Source organism: Miniopterus schreibersii, assembly GCF_964146895.1.
Source record: "Miniopterus schreibersii genome assembly, chromosome: 16".
NCBI classification, from domain to species: domain Eukaryota; kingdom Metazoa; phylum Chordata; class Mammalia; order Chiroptera; family Miniopteridae; genus Miniopterus; species Miniopterus schreibersii.
In genome coordinates this window covers 42575469-42600797 of record NC_138116.1, presented here as the reverse complement: position 1 = coordinate 42600797, position 25329 = coordinate 42575469, and positions in this window count along the sequence as shown.

Here is a 25329-nt window from a genome sequence, read left to right as displayed (position 1 = left end):
GGCCAATCCCCAGAGGCGAGCACCGGCCTGCACCTGCTCCCACCTTCTCTGCTGGGCACCTGTGGGTGTTTGAGGAAAGACACACAGAAAGCAAGACTGCTGTCACCCCAGACTCCATGAGCCACTAGTCGAGAGATGGCCCTAGGTTCTGAAGCAGGACTCGCGCGCTGGCCTTGTGAATCCCCCAGTGCTTCCCTGCTTTCCAATGTGTTACGGCTTCTCAGAGGGCTTTCCTGTCCATGACCTCCCTTGACTCTCAGTGTTGTCACAGGCCAAGTACAATCGGGTGACTGTTTTGGAAGCTTCCCAGCCAGGCTCCTAACCCCCAACCTGGGATTCTTCCTAGCATGCTGGGCTATAGGGGAAAGACCCATGTCACTTGTGAGAGGGCCCTGTCCCACTCTCCCCAGCAACTTGCCACAGTGGTGAGAGGTGGTGAGAACTCCAGGACTGTGAGCCAGAGCTTGGAGTCATATAGGCCTGGACCACCTGTGTGAACTCAGGCAGGTGGTTTAACCTCTCTGGGCCTTGGTGCCTATTCTGTAAAATGCAAATATTGATTGTACTTGCATTTCAAGGTTGTTGTGAGAATAAAGTGAGATTGTGTGTGTTATTGGCTTTACACAATACCTAACATACTACTTTATAAATGGCAGAATCAAAAGCCAGGTAGAAAGCTTAATAGACATCCACAAAAACAAACAAACAACAAACAAACAAACAACCTGATTTTTAAAATGGGCAAAGGATTTGAATAGACATTTCTCCAAAGAAGATATTTGAATGGCGGATGAAAGTTGCTCAACACCACTAATCGTTAGGGAAATGCAAACCAAAACCACAATGAGATACCACTTCATGCCCACTAGGATAGTGACAAACAAAAACAGAAAATAACAAATGCTCAAGAGGATGTGGAGAAATTAGAACACCTGTGCACCATTGATGGAAATGTAAAGTGGTGCAGCCACTGTGGGCAACAGTAAGGTGGGTCCTCAAAAAATTAAAAATAGAATTACCATATGATCCAGCCATTCCACTTCTAGGTATATGCCCCAAAGAATTGAAAGCAAGGCCTTGAACAGATATCTGTACACTCATTTTACTATGCGTAAGTCTGAGCATTAGGATTGTGCCAGAACCCCCAGGCAAGTTACCCGGGTCCTCCCCTCCTTGGGCAACCATTAGCCACCCTTTCCATTTAGTGCTCCATGTAAATGGGACACCAATAGGTCTCCACCTGCTGCAAAACTTTCCTCTGAAAAAGAGCTGTTCCTTTCAAAGGACTTGAAGAGACATTTCTCCAAAGAAGACATGCAAATAATCAATAGGTATATGTAAAGATGCTCAGTGTCACTAGTCATCAGAGAAATGCAGATCAAGATCATGAACTTTGACCTCCATCTGTTAGGATGGCCGTCATCATCATCATCAAAACAAACAAACAAACAAACAAACACCCAAAACACCCAGAAAATAACAAGTATTGGTGAGGCTGTGCAGAAATTGGAACACTTGCGCGCTGTTGGTAGGAATGTAAAATGGTGCAGTCGCTGTGGAAAACAGTATGGAATCTCCTAAAAGATTTAAAAATAGAATTATTATATGATCCAGTAATTCCACTTTGGGGTATTTATAAAAAGAATTCAAAATAGGCCCTGGCCAGTGTGGCTAAGTGGTTAGAGTGTCAGACGGGGCACTGAAGGGTCATGGGTTTGATTCCAGGTCAAGGGCGCATACCTGGGTTGCAGGTTCAATCCGCAGTCCCAGTCTGGGCACGTACAGGAGGCAACTAATCAGTGTGCCTCTCTCACATTGATGTTTCTCTCTTTCTCCCTATCCCTCCTTCCTTTCCACTCTCTCTAAAAATCAATGGAAAAAATATCCTCAGGTGAGGATTAACATAAAAAAAAAATTGAAAATAGGATCTTGAAGAAATATTTGCACTCCCATGTTCATAGTATTATTCACAATAGCCAAGAGGTGGAAACAATTTAAATGCTCATCAAAGGGTAAATGGATAAAGGAAATATGGTATCTACATACAATAGAATATTATTCACCTTTAAAAAAGAAAGAAATCCTGTTACATGCTACAACATGAGTGAACCTTGAGGACATTGTGCTAAGTGAAATAAGCCAGTCGCAAAAAGACAAATACTATGTGATTGCCCTTATATGAGATATATAACACAGTTAAACTCATAGAGACAGAAAGTAGCATGGTGGTTGCCAGAGGCTGGAGGGAGAGGGAAGTGGGGAGCTGTTGTTTAATGAGTATTAGAGCTTCAGTCCTGCGAGATGGAAAAGCTCTATAGATTTGCGGTACAACAATATGTGTATACTAACAATATTATACTGTACACTTAAATTTTGTGAAGAAGGAAGATTTCATGGCATGTGGGGCTGTTTTTTCTACAGATTAAAGAAAAAAAGAGCTGTCTCCTTTCCAGTCTGAGGGAAGCCACACGTTTCCCTGGTCCCACCACTCCACTGTTTCCATCTAGAATCAGCTTTCCTCCCCTCCCCATCTGTGGCCACTGCAGCTTAATTCTTATGCTTATCCTTGTGTGGGAGCCTCCAACAGGTACCCTTGATAGTTGAAGAATCTGTTACCTGCCTTCCCTGCGCCCCCCTCAAAGGAAAGTCTAGACTGCCCAGTTTTACAGGAGTCAGGAACAGAGGAAATTGCCTTTTCCTTCTTCTGAGCTGCTTCTAGTTTGTGGTTTATTTATTCAATAAATGTTTGCTTAGTTTCTACCATGTGTTAAGTACTATGGTGTGCTCTGGAGACCTAATAGTAGATAAGAAAGCCATGACCCTGCCCTCAAGGAATTTACTTTCTAGTAAGCAAACAATGGGAATAAATAGAGGGGTCTGCCAGAGTCATGGAGGTGCCCTGGAAAGGTTTTGCTGAAGAGAGGATACTTGCCTTGAGACCTAATGTGAGAAGAGTCAAGCCAGGATGGAGGGCATTCCAGTCAGTGGAAACAGTGTGTGCAAAGGTCCTGGGGCAGAAAAGAGCTTGGCATGTCTAAGGAACAGATTAGGCCAGTGGCAGGGAGAGTGGAGTGGAGAGAGGTCAGAGATGTAGCTGGAACCGGTCTGGGCAGAGCTTCATGGAAAAGTAGGAGCAGGAAACTGCTAGCTATTAACATGCAAGTAACTCAATGAAGGACAGCATCTAAGGGCATTCTTGGATTCTCACCCAAGGTCTGTAACTTGCTACCCATGTGATTCTAAGTAGTGGTTCTCAAACTTGGGCATGAATTTGAACCACCTGGAGGGCTTTTTGCAACAAACTGCTGGGCCTCATCCTAGTTTCTGATTCAGTAGATCTGGGTGGAGCCCAGAATTTGTGTGTCTAATAAGTTCCCAGGTGATGCTGATACTGCTGGTCCTGGACCACTTTGAGGGTAAGACTTTAAGCAAGTCACTGATTCTCTCTGAGTCTTTTTCTTTATTTGTAAAATTGCCCTTCTCTCTTAGTTGATGTGATCGTCAAATGAGATAAAGTATGGGAAAGCCCTTCGTAAAAAATAAAAAAGCCACACAGAGGGAATTATCAACGTAATGACATTTAGTCATCACTACTCCCAAGTGTTTCCTTCACAGCCTGAAAGAATGTTCACCTGTAACACCTGCCACAGGCTGCTTAGGAGCAGGGGCTGCTTGACTTCATTTACCCTGAGTTTGTCTGACTCTCAGACAGTGTGTTTGGGAACCACTGGTGCTGGAGGGACGGATACCTGTCTTGTGCTGCCTGGGAGACGCCTTTAGACTCTCGCCTGCTGTTCACTCCGCAGACAGAGACCTGATGATGCTTCAAGTGTCTGTGGTTATTTTTGTCAACCGTCGTCTCCCACTCGTCCCTAGGGGAGCTCTCCTGAGTCATCCGGAGGCCGAGGAGGAAGCTGACAACTGCTCAGCTGGCATCTGGCTGCCTGGGGGAGGAGGGGCACTGGTGTCTCCTTGGGCGTGCTTCGAAGGCCCCGGGAAGTTGGTCTCTAGAATATGTGTATATGATATACACTTGGTGTGTATATTTTTATTTGTACTCACTCACAGGTTCAACAAGTATTTGTCAAGTATCTGCTGTGGAGCAGGCATTATTTTAGGCTCTAAGGATATAGCAGTGCATAAAATAACAAAGGCTCCCTATCAGGGAGCTTATGTGTTTATAATATTCACTCATGAAACAGATATTAAAAGCCTACTATGTGTGATGAAATGTATAGTCTGGCAGGGAAGACAGACTTGCAACCAAATAAACGAAGTGTTACAGGGCCTATGGGAGATAAACACAGGGTAGGGTACAGTGAATCACGAAGGAGAAAGAGGGTCCTGAGGAGGCGTCCCAGGGACCTGGGTACTGAGGATGGGGCATTTTCCAGGCTGGCTCCCTGCGGAGAGGAAGCGGCGTGCTGTCGGGAGGCACACGGTTCCATAGGGTTGGAGCGCAGGCAGCAAGTGATGCAGGGGAGGCCGCAGGCGGGCAGGGCCTGGCCACGGGAGGCCTTAGGTGACAAGGGTCTGAGGCTTAATCCTGCACTGAAGATATTGACGTGTTGAAAAGTCGAAGTCAGAGAGTGATGTGACGGGGCCGTGTCCTGGGCAGATTCTCTAGAGGAGGCGTGGAGGTAGCTCAGAGGAGTGAACTGGAGGCGAGGAGACAGAGATGAACTAGTAGACAAAAATGACGCAGGCAGAAGTCAGTCAGGGTGGTCAGGATGGAGGGGTAGGGTCATAGAGACAGGCCGAGGATTTGGAATCCACAGGACTTGGTTACAAGTTGAAAGAGGGGCAGAAAACTGCCAAAGGAAGGAGAAGCTGGGGGGGCAGGAGCATGGGGAGAAATGGGTCCTGTTCTGCATGCCAAGTTGAGCTTGAGATGCGCATGCGAAAGCTCAGGGCTGCGTCTGGCAGGCCCGGGAGTCGAGAGCTGCCACATGTAGAAGCAACTGAACCACTGAGTGCACGAGGTCCCCAGGGGTGAGGAGATGGACAGGGACTGAGCTGCGGGGCCATGTGTCCTTCACCACGCTGAAGGAGGGGGGAACCCTTGGAGAGAGCCCGGAGGGAATGCCACCCAGAAGCGGGCAGGCTAAGGAGATGCGCCGGAAGCCAAGGGAGAGAAAGTGCGGCCAGTGGTGGCAGACACTGCGGACAGGTCAACATGAGGAGTCGGAACCTCGGGCTCATGGAAGTGAATTGAGCCCCTGCCAATGAGATACATATTTATGGAGTGAATGGGAAAACTTGGGCGGTGAGACAATGATTACCATCTCCCAAGAGGGATCGCGGTCATCTCAGATTATGCCTCCCTGATCTTGAGTTCTCTGTTCGACCAGGAACCTCCATCTTCCAAGTTACCACTGAAACGACTAAAAGGATATTACAAAGTAGTAGGAAATTATACTAAAAATGAGGAGAAAGCAGCTGTCTAGTCTCAGAGACTTCAAAGAACTTCTGCAAGGGGTGATGCAAGCAAGAGCAGATTCAGAGAAGTTCCTGCAGACATTTAAATCAATACATACAGAAATAGTGGAATGGACTCTCAGCAAATTCCCGAGCACTGCGCTTTCAGCCTCTTGCACGTGCCACAGCAGTGGCATTCCAGGTGCTGTGCGGGGCGTGAGGGACACTGAGGGGGACAGGACAGACAAGATCGCAGTCCTCAGGGAGCTTACATTCCAGTTGGAGAGTTGGGCAATAGACAGACAAGTAAACCCAGCAGTTGCAGAGCGTGATAAATGCTATGAATGAAGTAAACTAGAAAGAGCCAGGAGAACCTGGAGAAGGATTCCTTGAGATATGTGATATGAGCTTATGTTGCTGAAAAATTCCCAACTTTAATCACACAGTAGATTTTATGTGCCATCATGGTTTATGATGTATCACGTCTTGTCAAGTTAGAATTTTCTCCTGTTACATTTCGGACAACCCTAGCTCCAAAGCTAGGAGTGGTGGGGAGGAGCTGTGAGGAGATGGATTCTGTGATACGCTTCCTGAGGCTACACTCTGATTCTCTGGCTCAGAGTAGCAGGACTGGGGGCAAGGATGGGGCATTAGCAAGGCTGAAGGGGATGGTGAGCAGATCTCAGTTTAACAGTTTGCGTGTATGGCACTGTTCACGTCAGAGAAGCACCATTCCTCACTTCTGATAACACATCCTGCTCCAGCCACAGAAGAAACGCTCAATCCGAGTCCGTCCCGGTGGGTTTCGCACTGGAAGCATGGAGGACCCTGTTCCTCTGGCCAGGCATGAGGATATGAACTGAAGGCTGGTGGTGCTTTTTCTCTCCTGTGTGAAGAGCGTTAACTGCAGAAAGCAAAAATGACCCCAAAGGGACATATCCAGAACGGTGAAGAGAAGAGGTGAAGAGAGTCGTGCTGTTCCAGCTGTCCCTGCAGCCAGGTACACCCTGCTGCTTCCTGTGGTTTGGTTATCTGAGCCTCTTCTCTTTTTTGCCTAACCTGGTTCTGGGTGAGGTTTTGCCATTTGCAACTAAAGTGTCCTAATCATTATGATGTAACTGAAGTCACCAGAGCTGGGATGGTATCATCACAGCTTACTCCTGAAGTTGTTGACTGAGCAAAGCAAGGGACCCTCAACAGTGGGCTTTGACATGTGCAGCTCTACCAGTTAGAGGAGAGGGAACCCCAACCTAACCTCAGGGACAAAGACCCCTGCCGTGTTTGCCTCATCCAGAGGTCTTGGCTCCTCACGGCTCCTAGGGCCAAAACAGACCTTTGGGGAATGGCTGTTTATTAATTAGGATGAGCTAAGCTGCTGTGACAAAGACACCCAAAGATGTATACTGGCTCAAACACAGTTTATTTCTCATTCATGTAACAGACTGTAGCATGTGCTCTGAGTTGGTAGGTGACTCTCTCCCATACGGTGATTCAGGGATCCAGGACCCAAGCTGTGGCTCTACCATAGCTTAGTTGTCACCCATGTCTTGCTAACACAAGGGGAAAGATAATTCTCAAAAGCCTCAGCCAGTAGGGGCACACGTCACTTCAGGTCACATTCTACTGGTGAGAACTAGTCACATGACCACACTAACCTGCAAAGGAGGCTGGGAAATGTCATCTAGCTTTGCACTTTGTTACAACCCCCAATGCTGCAAAAGGGGAGGATAATTTTACCAGGCAGAAAGTTTGGCTTCTCAGAGGACTAAATAAATGACAGGCACTCAGGTGTTTGCATCCTAGTTCTAGACCAGGGTTTCTTAATCTTGACACTGCTGGTGTTTTGGAATGGATGATTTTTGGGGCTGGGAGGGAGGCTGCCCTGCGCACTGTAGGGTGTTTCACAGCATCCCTGGCCTCTGCACACTTCATGCCAGTAGCACCCCTTCTCCCACTCCCCCAGTCCAGTCAAGACATCAAAAATGTCTCCAGACATCGCCAAATGTCCCTGCGGCATGAAATCACCCCCAACTGAGAACCATTGCTCTAGGCAATGAGAGCAGTGGTCAGACTCTTCCGTCAACCAGGGATGAGCTGCCGTGAATGACCTGCTCGCACACTTCGTCTCTGGGCGAGCTCACGGTGTCGCGGGTAGTTTTCGTTCACAAGATTGACAGGCATTAGCTGAGGTGCCGACTTGAAGTTTCAGAGAGACGAGTGATGTGAGCTGCAGCCCTCAGACTCCGGAGCGCATGATGGGGACAATGGGGAGACTGCGCAGATGCTGGTCACAGCCAGGGCCGCGTGCACTGACAGGCTCTGGTAAGGCTCTTCACTCCACTCCATACAAAACTCAGCCCCCACTGGCTTGTTTGCGAAGAACTGGCCTTCTAAGTGACTTGGTGCCGACTCCCCGAGATTTCTGTGAGAAATCAAATTTTGTGATCCTTGCCCAACGCAGGCCATGTTTGTGAGCGCCTGGTGAGTTCTTGTCCCGCACAGACATGGAGAACTAGAGGGGAGCAGACCCCTAGGAAGGGTGTTTGGCTGCAGGAAACGGGCTGTCCTGGGAAAAAAGGAGACTCCCTCGCGGCCTGGTGAAAACTGGAAGTACCACTGCCCAGCAAAGCATCAGGAGGCCGATAGTTCGCTTCACCTCGTGGAAGCCCAACTTCTGTTCTGACTTCGTAGGAAACAGGCTTTCTGGCTACAGCTGATGGGCATTCCTTCACGTTCCCTGGCGATCTGGGGGACAAGCTTCAGGGTTTGGGTTACAGTCCCTGACGATGAACTCTAGGTGTGAGTTAGCTGCTAGTACAGAGTACAGTTGGCCCTTGAACAAGGCGGGTCGTAGGGCACTGGCTCCCTGTGCAGTCGAAAATCCAAGTGTGACTTTTGACTTTCCCTAAACTGAACTACTAATAGCCTGCTGTTTCCCGGCAGGCTCCCCGATAACATAAACAGTGAATTAACACATATTTTGTATGTTATATGTATTATACGCTGTATTCTTATAATAAAGTAAACTAGAGAAAAGAGAATGTTAAGAAAATCATATGGAAGAGAAAACACGTTTGCAGAACTGAACGTATTTATTGGAAAAAAAATCTGTGTACAGGTGACCCACACAGTTCAAACCTGTGTTGTTCAAGGGTCAGCTGTACACTTTCCTGATTTACCGGGAATATGCGAGGTTCCTGAACATTAAGTAAAATTGGTTATATAAATCTTTTTTTTTAAATTTGAAGGCCAGTTGATTGAAATGAAATACAAGGTCAGAAACAATAAAACTCAGTTTGAAATCCTGCTGAGAAAAAGGAATAGAGACATTTTCTCTGCTGCTGGAGTTGCACAAAGTAAGGTTTATGTTGGACAGATTTGTGTGCAAATAAGTAAATTTTGCTTCTGAGTCTGAGTAATATGAGTCTGAATGAGCGCGGATGTCTCTGATCCATGCGTGTCGCTCTCTCTGAGCCTGAAAACAGGAAACTTTCTACCAGTTGCTGTTTAGTCTGGAAACAACAATGAAAATGGGATAACTATCTCGTGTGGCGGCCTGATGGTTCTTGTGAGGCCCAGAAACCCTCTGTGGTCTGCCCCTTGCCTCCCGCTCGAGCCCCACCTGCCCCTGACCCAGGCCTCCTCCGTCATCCAGAGCCCAGCAGGACCAAGCTCATGGTCACGAACACACCAGGACATGTAAGCCCCCCAAGTGTTTAAATCCCCCCCCCCCAACTCCCAAAGCTTCATGACTATTTTTCCAGGTTTCAGGATTCAGGTCACATATTACAGTTTCCAGAAAAGATTCCTGACGTTCACTGCGGCCTTTCAGGAGCTGGCCGCTCGCTCCCCTGTGTCGCTCACGTCATCATTGGGCCTTTGGCACCCAGAACCGTCTACAGCACTTCATTCCAGGCGTTGCTTAGGCGACTGCTTCACCTCCCCTCTGAGGGTAGCGCCAGGGTCTCATTCCTCTTGGGCGCAACGGTACCTCACATAGTATCTAAAGAATGTTTGTTCAATAAAAGTTTTTTTTTTTTTTTTTTAAAAATATATCTTTATTGATTTCAGAGAGAGGAAAGAAGAGGGAGAGAGAGAGAGAGAGAAACATCAATGATGAGAGAGTCATTGATCGGCTGCAGTGCCCTGACCGGGAATCGAACCCTGATCACCTGGATCCTAGGTCGATGCTTAACCGCTGAGCCACGCCCGGCCGGGCGAAAAGTTTGTTGAACAAAGAAATAAACAGTAACTTTACAGCCAATGCAGACGCTGTCATGTGGCTCTTCTCTTTTAAAATTGTGGTGAAATATACACAACATAAAATTTACTATCTTAATAATTTTGTTGTTGTTAATCCTCCCCCAAGGACATTTTCCATTGATTTTTAGCGAGAGTAGAAGGAAGTGGGGGAGAGAGAGAGAGAAACATGGATGTGAGGGAGACACATCGATTGGTTGCCTCCTGCATGTGGCCCAACTGGGGCCAGGGATAGAACCTGCAAACCAGGTACATGCCCTTGACGGGGAATTGAACCTGTGACCTTGTGGTGCGTGGGGCGACACTCTAACTGCTGAGCCACACTGGCCAGGGCTGTCTTAATCATTTTTAAGTGCACAGTTCAGTAGCGTTAAGCACATTCACCTTGTGCAACCATCGCCATCTCTAGAGCTCTTTTAAACATCTTGTAAAATTGAAACTCTGTACCCATTAAACATAACTTTCCATTCCCCTTCCTCCCACCCCCCAGCTACTGGAGGCCCCATTCTATTTTCTACCTCTATTTTATCAAATTCACAGCAGATCCATATTCTGGGTACCCCATATAAGTGGACTCACACAGTACTTGTCTCTTTGTGACCAGCTTATTTCACTCAGTATAGTGTCCTCGAGGTTCATCCATGTTGTTATATGTATCAGAATTTCCTCCCTCTTTAAGGCTGAATAATATTTCATTGCATGTATATGCAACATTTTGCTCGCTCACCTGTTGATTGACACCTGGATTGCTCCCTCCTCTTGGTTATTATGAATAATGCTGCTCCAAACATGGGTGTAAAATACCTGTTAGACTCCCCACTTTCACTTTTTTGGGGTATGTACCCAGAAGTGAAATTGCTGGACTACATGGTAACTGTGTTAAGTAATTTTCTGAGGAACAGATATACTAGTCTAGACTAGCATTTTTACTCACATCATTTCATTTAATGCTCATGGCAGTTCTAGGAGGGAGGACAACTGTTCTTTCTCAACAGATGGGGAAATGAAGGCAAAGAGTCAACTTGCCTAATTTCATAGAGGCAACCAGTGGCAGAGCTGGGATTAGACTCACAGTTAGCTTCCCATATCCATGCTTTTGAGGTCTGTGCCATGTTTTCTTTCCTCCAGAAGGGAGGTGGGCTCCCGTGCTCTGATGGGTGAAGGCCCACCATGGATTGGGGAGAAGGAACTTCCTTAATAAGAGGAACTTCCTACTTGTGAGTGGTCACCAGGTTAGATGTGTCCAGCTTTGCCCCAGCCCTTCACTGGCAGGGACATTCTGTAGTGAGGCTTATAACATGCCCTTCCGTGCTGCGTATCCTAGGGTGAGACGGGCGAAGGAGCTCATAACCAAGTTTGGTTATTAGAAATTCACTGATTCAAACTCTCAAAAACAACTTGGTTGCTGTGCATTCCTCTTAAGTAACATCTTAATGGTAGGTCATTTAAACGTGGAACAGACCTCTGATTTTGTAATTTTAACTCAACATCTCTTTTAGTGCTTCCAGGCATGAAGGAGACAGTTGGTTCATAATCTATTAAGTCATTCAGGAATAGCGCCTGCCCCATCTATCTCATTAACGATCAGGCAGCTGATGAAACTATATGGGAAGTGGTGGGCCGTAAACACAGAACCAGAGACACCGTTGCGTCTATAGACACAAACTTCCTTTGCATAGTGGCCACTAGACATAAAAACCTGGGGCACAGAAGGAAGGTAAGTGATCAGGTGGAGGGTTCACGCTTTGATGCACCTTTCCTGCTCGGAACATGCAGCAGTGACAGACAGAATATTGAAATAAACAACCCAGGATATCTAGATAAACCCAAGGGTAGGATGAATACTTGCAAGTAGGACGGATGAAGCAGACACCTAAAGAGGGGGACCGTAGCCTTGGGTTCGCTGTGTTCCGGTCCGGAAGCCAGTAGGACTGGCTGGGAGTTTGAACCCTGTGGGCCAAAGATAACTAAAAATGTTCCACAGAAGGCTCACTGCTGGGGGGCGGGGGCAGGACAGGTCATGCAAGGAAGTTGGGGAAAAATAAACAACTCTTGCTGATCACCAGCTGGGGAGATGGCATTTCATAAGCTGCACGACTAGGAAGGCAGAAAGACTCAGGTGAGCACCACAACCGGGCCACCAGCGGGCACACTGCTTGACTCTGCGTAACTCTCGGGGCAGGAGAGCCCCACAATGTCTTTGGAAGATTGTGGCTGAGCTGGGGGTGGGAGGAAGCAACTGCAGAACCACTACATGGGGGGGGGGGAGAGGCCAGAGTAAGAAAGAAAAATATAAAAAGTGAAAACTTTCCAAGAAAATAAAACATTGGAATGTGAATCCACTCTGAATTCACACTTTTGAACAGACAGACGAAGGCTTTGAAATAAGTGTGTGCGCCATGCTCGGAGAGACCCCAAGAGTAAGAACTTCGTTTTGAAAAAGAGCAAGAAATTATTGAAAAAAAAATCAGAAACGAGCAGGAACAGGTGATGTTTAAGAGAGACAATTAAAAAAACTTCAAATTTTGAAAATGAAAAGTAGTCATTGCAATTTTAAAAATTACTCTACATAGAGGATAAACTTGACACTGGAGAGGCTCTAAGAGAAAATCAGTGAACAGAAAGAGAGACCGAGGTCGCCCCGGCGGGCGTGGCGCCGTTGGCGGGGCAGGTGCCCCACTCCCGGAGCAGGGCGCATGCCTGGGGTGCAGGCGTGAACCCCAGGGGGGTGGCAGGAGGCAGCCGATCCATGTTACACTCTCACATCGGTGTTTCTCTCTCCCCCTTTTTCTTCCTCTGTCTCTAAAAATCAATAAACTATTCTTTTTTAAAAAAGAAGGGAGACAGAGGAAAGGACAAGATGAATTGCATCTGGCTTTGGAAGCACCGCGGTGCTGACATCATCTGAACGGTCACATCCCGCGGGTGACCCCCGGGTTGGGCCACGGGCTGCCTGGGTCAGCATCCCTGCCTACTTCCCGGGGAGCCTCCCAGGGCCTGGGACCCCCGCCTTCCCACAGAACAGCCTCGCCTGATTCTGCCAGCTCCTTGGATACACGGAGCCGCGGCCTCCAGGGGCGAGTCCACCCGGGGGTCCCTGGGTCTGGGTTCCGGCGCGTCTTCCACGTGGGTGTGCGCAGACTGCTTAACGCACTGCTGATTTTTTCTTTTCTTTACATCAACACATTGCGGTGCCTTGTTACTCTTTTCCCAATGCTGCTGCGTTAGCAGTTGATCTAGAGCAGCCTATGAAATCTCCAAACTCATCTGTGCGAGAAAAGCCCCTGGGCGTGTGTGGGAAAGCGCGGCGGCTCCAGGCGCTCCGCTCGCGGGCGCCCCCTCGCGCTAGGGCCGCGGCGGGCGGGGCGCTGGGCGCTCCAGGGGCTGCGCGCTCCCGGGGGTGAGGCCCCGCACGGCCCGCGGGGACAGGGGCGGGAGCGCGGCCCGCGGGGCGGCGGCGGGAGAGCGCCCCGCAGCGGTCATCCCGGCGGGAGCGCACCTCGGGGAGGCCTCGGGCCGCCTCTCTGAGCGCCGCGCACCGCGGGTGCGGTCCCGGCCGCGCCTGCACCCCGCTCCTTAGACAGCGCCCCTGGAACCGCCCTCCGCCGAGGGTACAGCCGGTTAAGCCTCTGGCAACCGGCGGTTCAGTCAACCCGCCTCTACGCTCCATCGCCCGGCTGATCCCCCTGAGACCAGCCCCATCTCTAGGGGCTTCCACAAGTCACCCCATTAACCTAAACTCGGGTGTTCTCATAGCGAAGGCCGCTCTTTTCACCTTTGTCACTCACAAAACCCAGATATTAGAATAGCCAAGGCTCCCATCCTCTCGTTACCTAGGCATGGCAAGGTTCTAGGAGCCCTGGCTGGGCCATGGGGATAGCGCCAATCTGTGCGTTTCCTGCTATTCCTCGATGTCACAGACATTGTCCTATTTAAATTTGCACCTGCCTGGCAGCCCGGCCAGGCACCCACATTCCCCTGGGCACCGGCAGCCCGCGGCAGGAAAGGAAGGGCCACGGACGGGAAGCGGGAGGGCGCTCCGCTGCTGGGCCGGCTTTCCCCTCGAGCGGTGCCCACAGCCCCGGAATGCGGCGCTCAGCCTCCAGACCCACACCGCGCTCACTGCGTCCCCTGCCCTCCACGGCGTAGCAGCGGCCGCAAGGATCAGCGCAAAGCTTTCCCTACTCCATGTAAAAGATTTGAACAAAGCTGCTACTATTGAACACTGCTGATTTAAATATATATATATATATAAGTATATATATATATATATTTATTGATTGATTCATTTCAGAGAGGGAGAGGGAGAGGGAGAGAAACATCCATGATGAGAGCCATCCATCAGCTGCCTCCTGCACGCCCCCTACTGGTGATCAAGCCGGCAACCTGGACACACGCCCTGACCGGGAATCGAACCCTGATCTCCTGGATCATAGGTCTATGCCCAACCGCTGAGCCACACCGGCCGGGCAACACTGCAGGCTTTTATTTGCTTTTAGTTTTTAAAGTTATCAGAGATATTTTCCTAGGACGTCCTATACTTGACTTGGTAAAAAGATTTTTACAGACTTCAAGATATGCTTTTCTCTTAGAGGAGAGGCGACTGGTTAAACACTGATTCCACCCTACTTTAAATCTCCAGGATATAACAATTTTCAAAATATAAAACTGCATTTTAAACATTCTCTTTATTTTCTTACAGGTTTAAATATCGGATATGTGAAAAATTCCAAATATCTACATTCAAGCACATTATAAATACATTGTTACTTCTTAGACTCTCCATTTCTCTATCCTCATAAAAAAGTACACAGGGAACAGGCCAGCTCGAGGAGAAGGCTTAACCAAATTTCAATATGAAAATGTTTTGCTTTATTCTCCTTTAAACCTCATGATGCCTAGGATTCGGCTTCATACTCGTTGCGTTACCGTTTTTCTTCACATCGGCTGGTTACCCTGCCAACTCCTCATTTACTGGAGACTTGCTCACAAACTCTTGACCCCAAGCCTTAGCTTCATGCTCAATAAAGTCAATATCTACAGTAAAGAAAAAGCAATCCCTGAATTTTGGAAGTAAAATGAAACAAATGAACTTGTGTCTATTAGTTTCTTAAGGCCACTGTAACAACCCAGCACAAACTTGGAACAGCAGAAACTTAGCACCCCACGGTTTTGGAGGCCAGAAATATAAAATTAGTTTTACTGGGACCAAATCAAGGTAGGGCCATGCTCCCTCCACGGGGGTGGGAGACCTTTTTTCTGCCAAGGACTACTTGGATATTTATAACATCATTCGTGGGCCATGCAAAATTATCAAAAGTTAATCTGCTATATTGGTCAAACATTTAATTAACTCACCCCTAATGTGATGGCTGGAACTGCTTCTCTTTGGTGAGGCCTGTGATGTTAGGTGGTGTTGATGATGTTGCTACTCGCAGCTGCTCTTCCAGGTTTGTGTCGGTCAGTCTGGAGCACAGTTGACTCTTTGCGATGGTAAGTTTTGAAAAGAACTGCTCGCAGCAGTAAGTTGTTCCGAACACACATGAATATTTTAATACATGTCTCCCCAAAGGGGGAAATTCATCTCTGCTTATGTAACGTTTATAGAACTCAAGCAGCAGGAGCCTGTTGTACGCAGCTTTCAGCTCCTGGTCACCTTGCAGCTGAGTGATTTCATGTTGTAGGTTATCAGGCCCATCAGCTGGTCCCACATTGAACGTGTAGCAAAGATGTTCAGTTCCACTTGCTTCCTTTTCATGTCCCTGAATCTTCCATTCAATGCCTCAATTAGTTCCCCACATTCACCAGCATGTTCAAGTGCCATGGAAGGCATTTGTCCTTCCAGAGCGAGGAAAGGCACCGTGTTACTCCTTTCGAGCTGCACTTCCCACAGCCTTAATTTAGCTTCAAATGATTTCACAGTTGAAAGCAGGGAGCTGAGAAGCTGGTTGGGGCCCCGCAGCTTGACATTTAGCTCTGAGAAGTACTCAGTGATGTCCACCATGACTCTAGACCCCACAGCCACTTGCTGTCACTGAGATCCCCGACAGGTTTCCCTTCATCTCCGTGAGCTGCTTAACTTCATCCCACAGTTCATGAAACCTCATGAGCATGTTCCCTCAACTCAGCTACCGCACTTCACAGTCATAAACAAGGTCACCATACTCAGAGTCAGGGTCATTCAATAACTCCTTAAACCAGCGGCAGTTAAACCCTCTGCTTTTGACAACATTTACGCACGACACTACTATTGACATCACATTGCTGAGCTGCAATGACTGCACAGAGCTGTTCCTGGTGTGTGATGCAGTGGCATATAATTAAATCACTTGGATCAAGACGGAGAAAATTCAGTTCTTTCCTGACAAGTGCAATTAACCCTTTTTGGGAGCCAACCATAGCTGGAGCGCCATCTGTAGTAAGGCCACTTACCTTTTCAAATGTTAGCTCAAGTTTTTTCATTGATAAAACAAGTCTCTCAAACAAGTCCTCACCTCTTGTAGGGCCATGCCTGGCTTCCAGTGACAGCTGTTCCTCTCCTGTGTCAAACTGCAGTTATCCCACAAAGGAAAACAACCATTGGGCAGTATTTGCTATGTCTGTTGTCTCATCACAAGCCAGAGAGAAAAATTAGAAATCTCCTGCAGAATCCTTCAGTGTTTTTTTATTATCTTGTGCTAAGTCAGTAATCCGATCTGAGACAGTTCTCTGAGACCAACTAACACTGAGACAATTTTACTCTGTCTGGTGCTGACAGCTCCGAGCAGCCACCGTGCACTCTCAAAGCTCCCTCTACGTGAGGCCTCGGCTTCTTTGCGATTAGTTTGCTCACTATGTACTTCATCTGAATAACTTTCTGTCACACGAGGCCCAGTGAAAGCGGCTTGTTGTGATTCCAAACTCTGCTGAAGAGCACTGATTTTACCCAGACGCACTCGGCCTCCCAATTCATTGAGGTGAGCATGTTTCGAGCTATAATGACGCTCCAGGTTGGCCTTTTTCATAACTGCTAACACATCGCCACAAACTAGGCACAGGTTTGCCTTTGACGTCAACATAAAAATAATCATTTGTCCATTTCTCTTGGAAAGATCAACTTTTCTTTTCTTTGTAGTCACCGTTTATAGGACGCCACGCCACTTACGTTTTAATAGCCATCCGGTGTGTGTGTGGCCAGCGACACGGCTCTTTTGCTTTGATCGCTGTTGTGATCCTGCACCCTGGATTCGGAACGTACCCAACGCCCGTCTCCCCGACTCCTGAGGCGTCTTCTGCGCACCGCAGCTTCCTTGCTCTTCACTGAGGTTCAGTTTTTGTGCGGACTGTTGACCGTGGCTGTGTGGGTCCAGCTGCACTGGAGTTATCGTCTGTGTGGACAAAGGAGTCGACAACATCGTCGTCAACCATAGGAGGCAAGGTCACGAATGTCGCTGGGAATCATCTCCTCGCATCTTGTCTCATCGTCACGGGTCGCCGTAGTCTCGCCACAGCGTGTTAACACTCGCAATGTGCACAGTCTGCCCGGCACTGGCTGTCCTCGGGTCACCGCAATGCAGGCAGACAGGCCGCGGGCAGCCGGAGACAAGCATGTGTCATGTACCCGTGTGTGTCCTGTTTGTCCTGTAATGGACGCTCCTTTCTTGTCCCTCAAAATTTACGTTATTACTATGATTCACTTAATATAAATTTATGTTGCTGTGAAAAAAGCTCCTAGATTTATTGAAGTTCAAGCCCTGCCTGCGGTTGCCTTGGCAGGGCCAGACCAAATACAGCCCGCATGGGCCTGATGGTCCCCGCCTCTGCTCCAGAGGCTCAAGGGAAAATGCATTCCTTGCCTCTCGTGGCTCCTGGTGGCTGTTGTCATTGCTTGGCTTGTGACTGCATCCTTTCAACCTCTGCCTCTGTGGCCACATTACATTCTTTTCTCTGCCTTCCTCTTATAAGGCATTTGTGACTGCGTTTAAAGCCACCCAAGCAATCCAGGATACTCGCACCATATCACAATCCTAATTATTCACATTTGAAAAATCCATTTTTGCCATATACAGTAACATTCACAGGGTTCAAAGAGTAGGACCTGGATATTTCTGGGGCCGTTATTTAGTCTACCATACTTTGTATCGCGTTGCTGTTAAAACACTCAGACAGGAATTTCACCAAGTTACATTAACTGTAGGGTGTATTCTATGGACAGAAAATTTAAAAAAAAATTTTTTTTTAATTTTCAACTTTTCAGTAATATGTATTGTTTGTGGTGGTGTTATGATTGTTCTGGGACTTATGTATTGTTTGATAAAGCAAATCAGTACTTATATTGGTATAATGGAGAACTCGGGTTTTCAACACGGGCCAGTAGAAATCCAGATCTAAGACTGTTGATGAGTTAAAAGTAAAGATCTTGTCCTGAATTTGAATTAGAAGTGTCAGTTTGAACTCTAGCTCTGTTTGGAAAAGGCCGAGAAATACCACTATTCCAGAGTGATGAACACCACCCCTAGCACCTAGATTGAGGTCTCTAAATACTAGTTTCCATGAAAAGGAACCATGGCCCCTTGAAGAAAGGGTTAACCCCAGGTGTGGAGCAGGAAGTGTGTAATGACCCGGGAACACCTTATTTCAGAAAGCAAAGGATCAAAGACAACCAGTTAGGGAAAGGGCTCAGGAATGAAAGTAAAAAGACTTCCACAGGTCAAAGGTGGGACAACTTGAGCATTAATAAGAATAACTGCAATGCATTTGAAACACATTAAATAGTTTAAATACATGAACTCATATGACACTTAAAAAGCAAGCAAGCTCGGATGTCTAATCCATTAACTCTGCCACTTCTTCCCGATTCCTTCACAGACCCTGTTTGATGTGAAATGAGCTTAACCTGCACTGCAAAGTTATAGCTTTGAGTAACTGCTGCTCTGCCACTGCTCACTCTTCGAAATCTGTCATTAAAGAGCAGCGTTGGGTACGAAAGGGACTAATCCTTAGATCATTGGTCAGAGGCCAGGGTTTGAGCCAAGGTTGTAAATGTGAATGATACCTGTGCAAAGTCTCTTACCCTGACTTAAAGCTGATTTCCTCATTTTGTAAATTATTAAGCATTAAGTTGCTGCCAAATAATCTTATTTATTTACAAGATAGCTTCTTTTTGCAAAAACCTAAGTTAAACTAGTAATTTATGCCATAATAACTGCTGATTTATGTATTTGCTAAAGGTAGCTGCTGTGTATTATAGCAATAAAAAAAATCATTTTGTTAGAAAAAAGCAAGCAAGCTAAATAAACAAAAACTTCATTGGCCACCTTTGGAGTATCCGAGGGAACAAACTTACTATTTTGAAAGTTGTTAAAGGAATAAATCACACATTTATCACTTTCCCATATAAACTGTACCCCAGTGTAGCTCAATAGTTGAGGGGAAGTGTATAAATAATTCTATCTATAAATGAAGAAGTAATTACAGATTTAGAATATTACTACTTGCAACCCTTAATGAATTAATAGATTTAGGTAATGGTCTTCAATTAATTGCTTACATCACAAAAAGGAAAATCCAGACATTAGGTGCCTTCTGACACAAACCTCCTATGTAGTATTTTTGCCAAAAAATTGAACTGGAATGGGATCAAGCTTCTTGTGCTATTGGTACAGTGGTGGGGAATATCCGGCCCGCAGGCCATATATGCCCCGAGAAATCATTTGATCTGGCCCTGCCAAGGCAATTGCAGATGGGATTAGAAATTCAATAAATCTAGAAGCTTTTTCATAGCTAATTTTTAAATTGATAATTTTGCATGGCCCTTGAATGATGTTATAAATATCCAAATGGCCCTTGGCAGAAAAAAGGTTCCCCACCCTTGGTTACAGAAAACACGTGGCAGAAGAACATGTGAAATATCACCCCAGTCAACCAGCAAAGTCCAGCCTGTGAGAAATGCTGGACAAAAAACCTAGTTTCTCCAAGAAATGTATTGAAAGAAATGACAGAGAAATGACACAGGAACTTACGGATTGCAAAAGAGACAAGTGACAGGCATATCAATGAACTTCAAAGTGTGCAACTTTCCTGGATCCTGACTCAAATAAACTGATTGTCAAAAATGCAAAAAATTGCCGTTTGGGGAGTGGCTCAGCGGCTGAGCATCCATCGCAGCTGGATCCCGGGTCAGGGCACAGGCTGGGCTGCGGGCTCCATCCCCAGCAGGGGGCGTGCAGGAGGCAGCCGATCAATGACTGTCTTACCATTGATGTTTCTGTCTCTCTCGCTCCCTCTCCCTTCCTCTCTCTGAAAGCAATAAAGATATTAAAAAATGCAAAAAATTTACATCAAGTAGGGAAATGTAAACATTCTTTTTTTAAAAATGTGTTTTTACTGATTTCAGTGAGGAAGATAGAGCGAGAGAGAGAGAAACACCCATCAGCTGCCTGCTGCCTCGGGCAAGTCCCCTGGTAAGGACGGAGCCCTCAACCCGAGCATGTGCCCTGACCTGGAATCGCGCCGCGAGCCCCTGGTGCACCCGACGATGCTCAACCTCCCAGCCACACCGGCCGGCAGCATTCAATTTTTGATAATATTAAAGAACTATTTTTTAAAAATGCAATAAAGATGTCACCATGTTTAAAAAGAGCCTCCGTTTTTATAAATGTATACTGCAATGTTTGCAGGTAAAGCAACATGACGCTGAGACGGGCTTCACCTCATCGGCGTGGGTTCGGGTGGGGCTCGTGTGCGGGGCCGTGCACCGCAGACGGAGGCGGCGGAACCGCTGAAGGGCGCGCGGGGAGTCGCGGGCCAGCGCGGAGGCGCCGCAGCCCTCTCGGGGAGACGATGGACGCTCGTGCAGGGGGGCCCTCGGGGTTACTTGAAGAAACCCCGTGAACAATTCCTTTCTCCCCGGAAAGCTCAGCACCCTAAAGTGACTCCCTTGGTGCTCCCGCGCGCCCCCGAGGAGCCTGCGGACCCTCCGTTCCCTCCTCCCGCCGCTGGAGGGCGCCAGCAGCTGCTCGGAGACGCGCGGGGCGGAGTCACAGGGCCGGAGGTGCGCCTGCGCCGCGGAGGCCGCCGCGTCTCCCCGGGACGCGGGCTCCGCGCGCTGGGCCCCTGGGTGTCTGGGCGGCGGAGTCGGCGTAGGGAGGGTGGCTCTTGCCCGAGACCGCCGGGAAGGAGCTTCGGGTCCGAGGCCCTCCCTGCAGGAAGTGAGCTCGGTCCCCGGCCGCCGTCCCCCGCAGCCAGCTGCGGCCTCGGGGGCCAGCGGGGCGGGGTGTCACCCAGGCGCGGGGGTGGGCTTGCAGCCCGGCCGAGGGGAGGCAGGCGAGCGCGCAGAGAGGGGCGCACAGAGAGGTTCACGGCCGGGGGGACGGGGCCTCGCTGCGTGAGGCCGCCCTCCTGCGAGCGCGCCCCGAGTTAGGCGGCGGGCGGGGCGCCCGTGCTGAGCGTTTAGGAGCAAAGCGCCGACGGGACCGGCACCGGGTGTTGGGAGCGAACTTCAGTCGCGTTGCCTCCGCAAACTGGGAAACTGCGGTGAGCACCGGCGACTGCAGGAGGGGAAAGCGCGTCCCCTCGAGCCCGCTCAGCTAACCCGCCCCCGCCGCTCCGGCTCCGCTGCGCGGGCGGGCCCGAGGCGCGCGGGCTGGGGGTGCCCGGCGAGGGCCCGTGGGTCGCCCGGGGCGCCTCGCAGCCTTGACCGCTCGCTGCCTGCGCGCGCTTCCCGGTCCTTCCCTCCTTACCCGGGTCCTGGCGCGGTGCCCGTTGCCCGCGGGCCCCTGAGGCCCCGCCCGCCCGCGCGGCCCCGTCGGTGGAGCGTGGCCCCAGGGCCGGCGTCGGTTCCCGGGCAGGGCGCACACCCGGGTTTCGGGGCCCATACCCCTCTCGGCAGGTACGGGAGGCGGCCGATTGATGTCCCCCCCTCGCTCCCTCGCTCTCTCAAATCGATAAAAAAATATATATCCTCGGTGAAGATTTAAATTAAAAAAAGATCCCAACTGACTTTTCTTTCGGGACACTCACTCCCCTTCCCCACCCCGAGTGTTGCTGCTTTTATTTGCCTGCTGTTTGACTTAATTAAAACACCTCAACCCCACCCCATTGTGCACGTGCAGAGTAGGCTAACTGGTTGTATAAAGGGTAAAATAGTAAATATTTTAGGCCTTTCGGTGTTTTTATGGTTCACAACTTTGCATTTATAGCAGGAAAGCAGCCATAGACAATACTTAGATGAGTGAGTGTGGCTATGTTCCAGTAAAACTTAACACTGAAATTCGAATTTCATGTGTAAGGAAATATTCTTTTAATTTTTTCAATCATTTAAACCGAATGTATTATACTCTAATGTAGAATATGCTCAGAACAAATATAGTATTCCTGGTGTAGCTTTTTTGTTGTTGTTCAAAATATTACAGATGTCCCCTTTTCTCCCATTGACCCCTTCCACCCTCCTCCCCAGTCGCTCACCACACCATTGTTTGTGTCCTTGGGTCATGCATATGTGCATATAAATTCTCTGGTTAATCTCTTCCCACCCCACCCATTCCACCTTCCCTCTGAGATTCTTCAGTCTGATCTATGCTTCTATGTCACTGAATCATTTCTGTTCATCAGTTTATTAAGTCCTTTAGATTCCACATATAAGTGAGATGATGTGATGTTTGTCTTTCTCTGCCTGGCTTCTTTCACTTAGCATAATACTCTCCAGGTCCATCCATAATGTCCCAAAGGGTACGAGATCCTTCTTCTTTGCAGCTGTGTAGTATTCCATGGTGTGAATGTCCCACAGCTTTTTTATCCACTCATCTGCTGATGCCTGGTGTAGCTTTTAATGTACAGTGGAGTGAGGTCATTACTTCTTAACCTCTGAGTATACCTCTGATTTGGTACGACCTAAGATTTTTCTTCAGGAAAACATCTACTCTGTATGCTTGAGACAGGTAACTTCACTTTGCTTTCTATCTTCTCTATTTACAAGCCAGAGTGTTCCCTGAACTCTCCAAGGGGGAAGTCTGCACTAGAAAGGGCTCTTTGGGAAAGCAACATATCATGGGCCCTGAGCATCCCTACACGCCCCTGCTGGGTATGCCAAGAATGCAAGATCTTAAAGAGCGTAATGGTTCCCCAAGCTCAGTGTTTTCCTGTAATGCAGCCCTGTGCTGGAATCCATCTGGGCCCACCTGTCACCCGCCTGGTGGGGGGTTCGGGGGTGGGCGTGGGGTAGGCATGAGTAATCAGCTTAAATGAAGTCTGGCTACTGCTTTTGCCATGAGTAGTAAAGTTCTTTGTCTAATACCCAGGAGTTTTAGGTCTTCTGTCAGCATCCATGAAGTAATTATGGGCCAGTTTATTAAGTCCAGTAAGATCCCAAACCCTTCACAGTTTGGGACAGACATGTAAAATAATTTTTTTCTGAGAGTACAACCTTTTCTATTATATATATATTTTTGTTAAACCTCACCCAAGGATATTTTTCCCGCTGATCCTTGGAGAGAGAGGAAGCAGGGGGGTGGGGGGTGGGGGAAGAAAGAAACATCCATTGGGAGACACACATTGATTGGTTCCCTCCAGCATGTGCCTCGACAGGGGCTGGGGATCGAATCTGCAACCCAGGTACGTGCCCTGGACAGATGGGAATCGAATCCAAGACCCTTTGGTGCACTGGCCGATGCTTTAACCACTGAGGCACGCAACCAGGGCTGAGAGGACAATCTTGATGATTTTGCAGAAGTTCCTGAAGAGAGGCATTGATCACACACTTATCGAGGGCACCGTGCTTGGTATAGGAGATACAGAAACGAGTCTCTCCCTTGTAGGGACACATCCTCCAGCCTTAGTTCCTGTCTCACATTCCAGTCCAGTCCCTTAGCACGTCCTATAGATGCTACCTTCACTATATAGCTCCCGTTGGGTCACTTTTCAACCAGCACTGTTTCTCGAAATCGCTGAGGTTGCTTCCTGACTGGTTTCCCTACTTCTGCCTTACACCACTTTAGAGCATTAGAATCACATGGGGAGTTGAAGAAACACTGATATCCAGGCCCCATCCCAAATAAATTAATTCAGTATTCCTAGAGGCAGGGCCTTGGCATTGGTACCTTTAAAAGCTCCCCAGGTTATTCTAATGTGCAGCTAAGAGTGAGATCCACTGCTGTTGACAATGAGAAGATACGAAGGGTTTAAGCAAACTGTGATGTGGTCAAATGTACTGTTCAACCTGTACAGCTGTATGTGGTGGTCTTAGATGGTCTCAGGTTATTTTGGCAAAAACATGCAAGATACATTGAAAGGGGTAAGATCAGGGGCAGGGTGAACACTTACCTGGCTGCAAAACAGTCTAACCAAGAGCTGATTAAAAGCCAGAAATGAAGCCCGGCCAGAGTGGCTCGGTTGGGTGCTGTCCTGTCCACCAAAAGGTTGTAGGTTCAATTCCTTTTCAGGGCACATACCTGGGTTGCGGGTTCGATCCTCAGTTGGGGCATGTACAGAAGGCAACTGATGTTTCTCTCTCACATCCATGTCTCTCTCTCTCTCTCTCTCTCCCTCTGTTCCTCTTTCTCTAGGCATGTCCTTATTAAAAGCCAGAAATGAAATAGTGGCAGTGGGGCTAGAGAAGAGTGAACTGGAATATATGGGAGGTAAAACCAACAGGACTAAAATAATTATTGGTGAAGAGAGTGGCTTCTGCCTCCCTGTCAGTTATGGTGAATTAAAAAGAGCTTTGGGAATGAAAACAATCGTTTTAGATTAAACCACTTTAAGGTATTTGTGAGATAGCTCCAGGTGACCATTGACTATGGTCCTGAAACTTGGGAAAGAGCTGGGTGGAAGACCCAAATTGCATCCTTTGTTGGGCTATTTTCATTTAAAGATTTGAATTTAAGAAACTATGGGAGGGTAGACAAACTTCCAATGATCTAATCTCATCAAAATAATTTTACAAAATTAGAGAGACATACATTTTGTGCTCTGAATTTTCATTTAACATTTCAGTTAGAACTCAACCAAAGTGCTGGAGCAATGGATTCCAACTCTTATTCTGTCACCGTAAATGTGTATCTACCTGTATCTGTATCTGTATCTGTATCTGTATCTATATCTGACCTCAGGCACTTCAGCATATGGGCATCACTTTCCCTGCCTACAGAGGACTCAACGTTGCTTACAAGCTTACACACATATTTACACATATGACTACAGTGTACAAGCTTGCCATTTTTAATGGCTCTAGTGCTCTAAGGGGTTAACACAGTGAGCGAGCCACGAGGAGATTAACAGAAATAGACTAAGAGTACATCTGCAGGCACATATGCAAGTGAATTGGTACCAGAAGATACAGTCAAAAAATAAAATCTAATAGCCTTAAAGTTTTAAAGACCAAGTAAAAGTTTAGCAAAAAACCCCTAAGTACTTAGATTTGCATAAAACAGATGCTCAGAATTAAAATTTAGATCAGAAACCTGTCTTAAGGAACGTGATGGGAAAGAAGTGTAGCTTGTAACAGTAATCAAGACATGTAATAGTTAAAACACAACATAGTAGGTGTCATTTTGTTGCTCTTAACTGCTCTGTTTAATCTGTTTGCCAGATTAACTGACAATCTTCCTTCTGTAAAATTTCCTAATGGCCTCTGCATAGACCTCTTGTGGTTGTTTGCTGCTTCCTAGTACACAT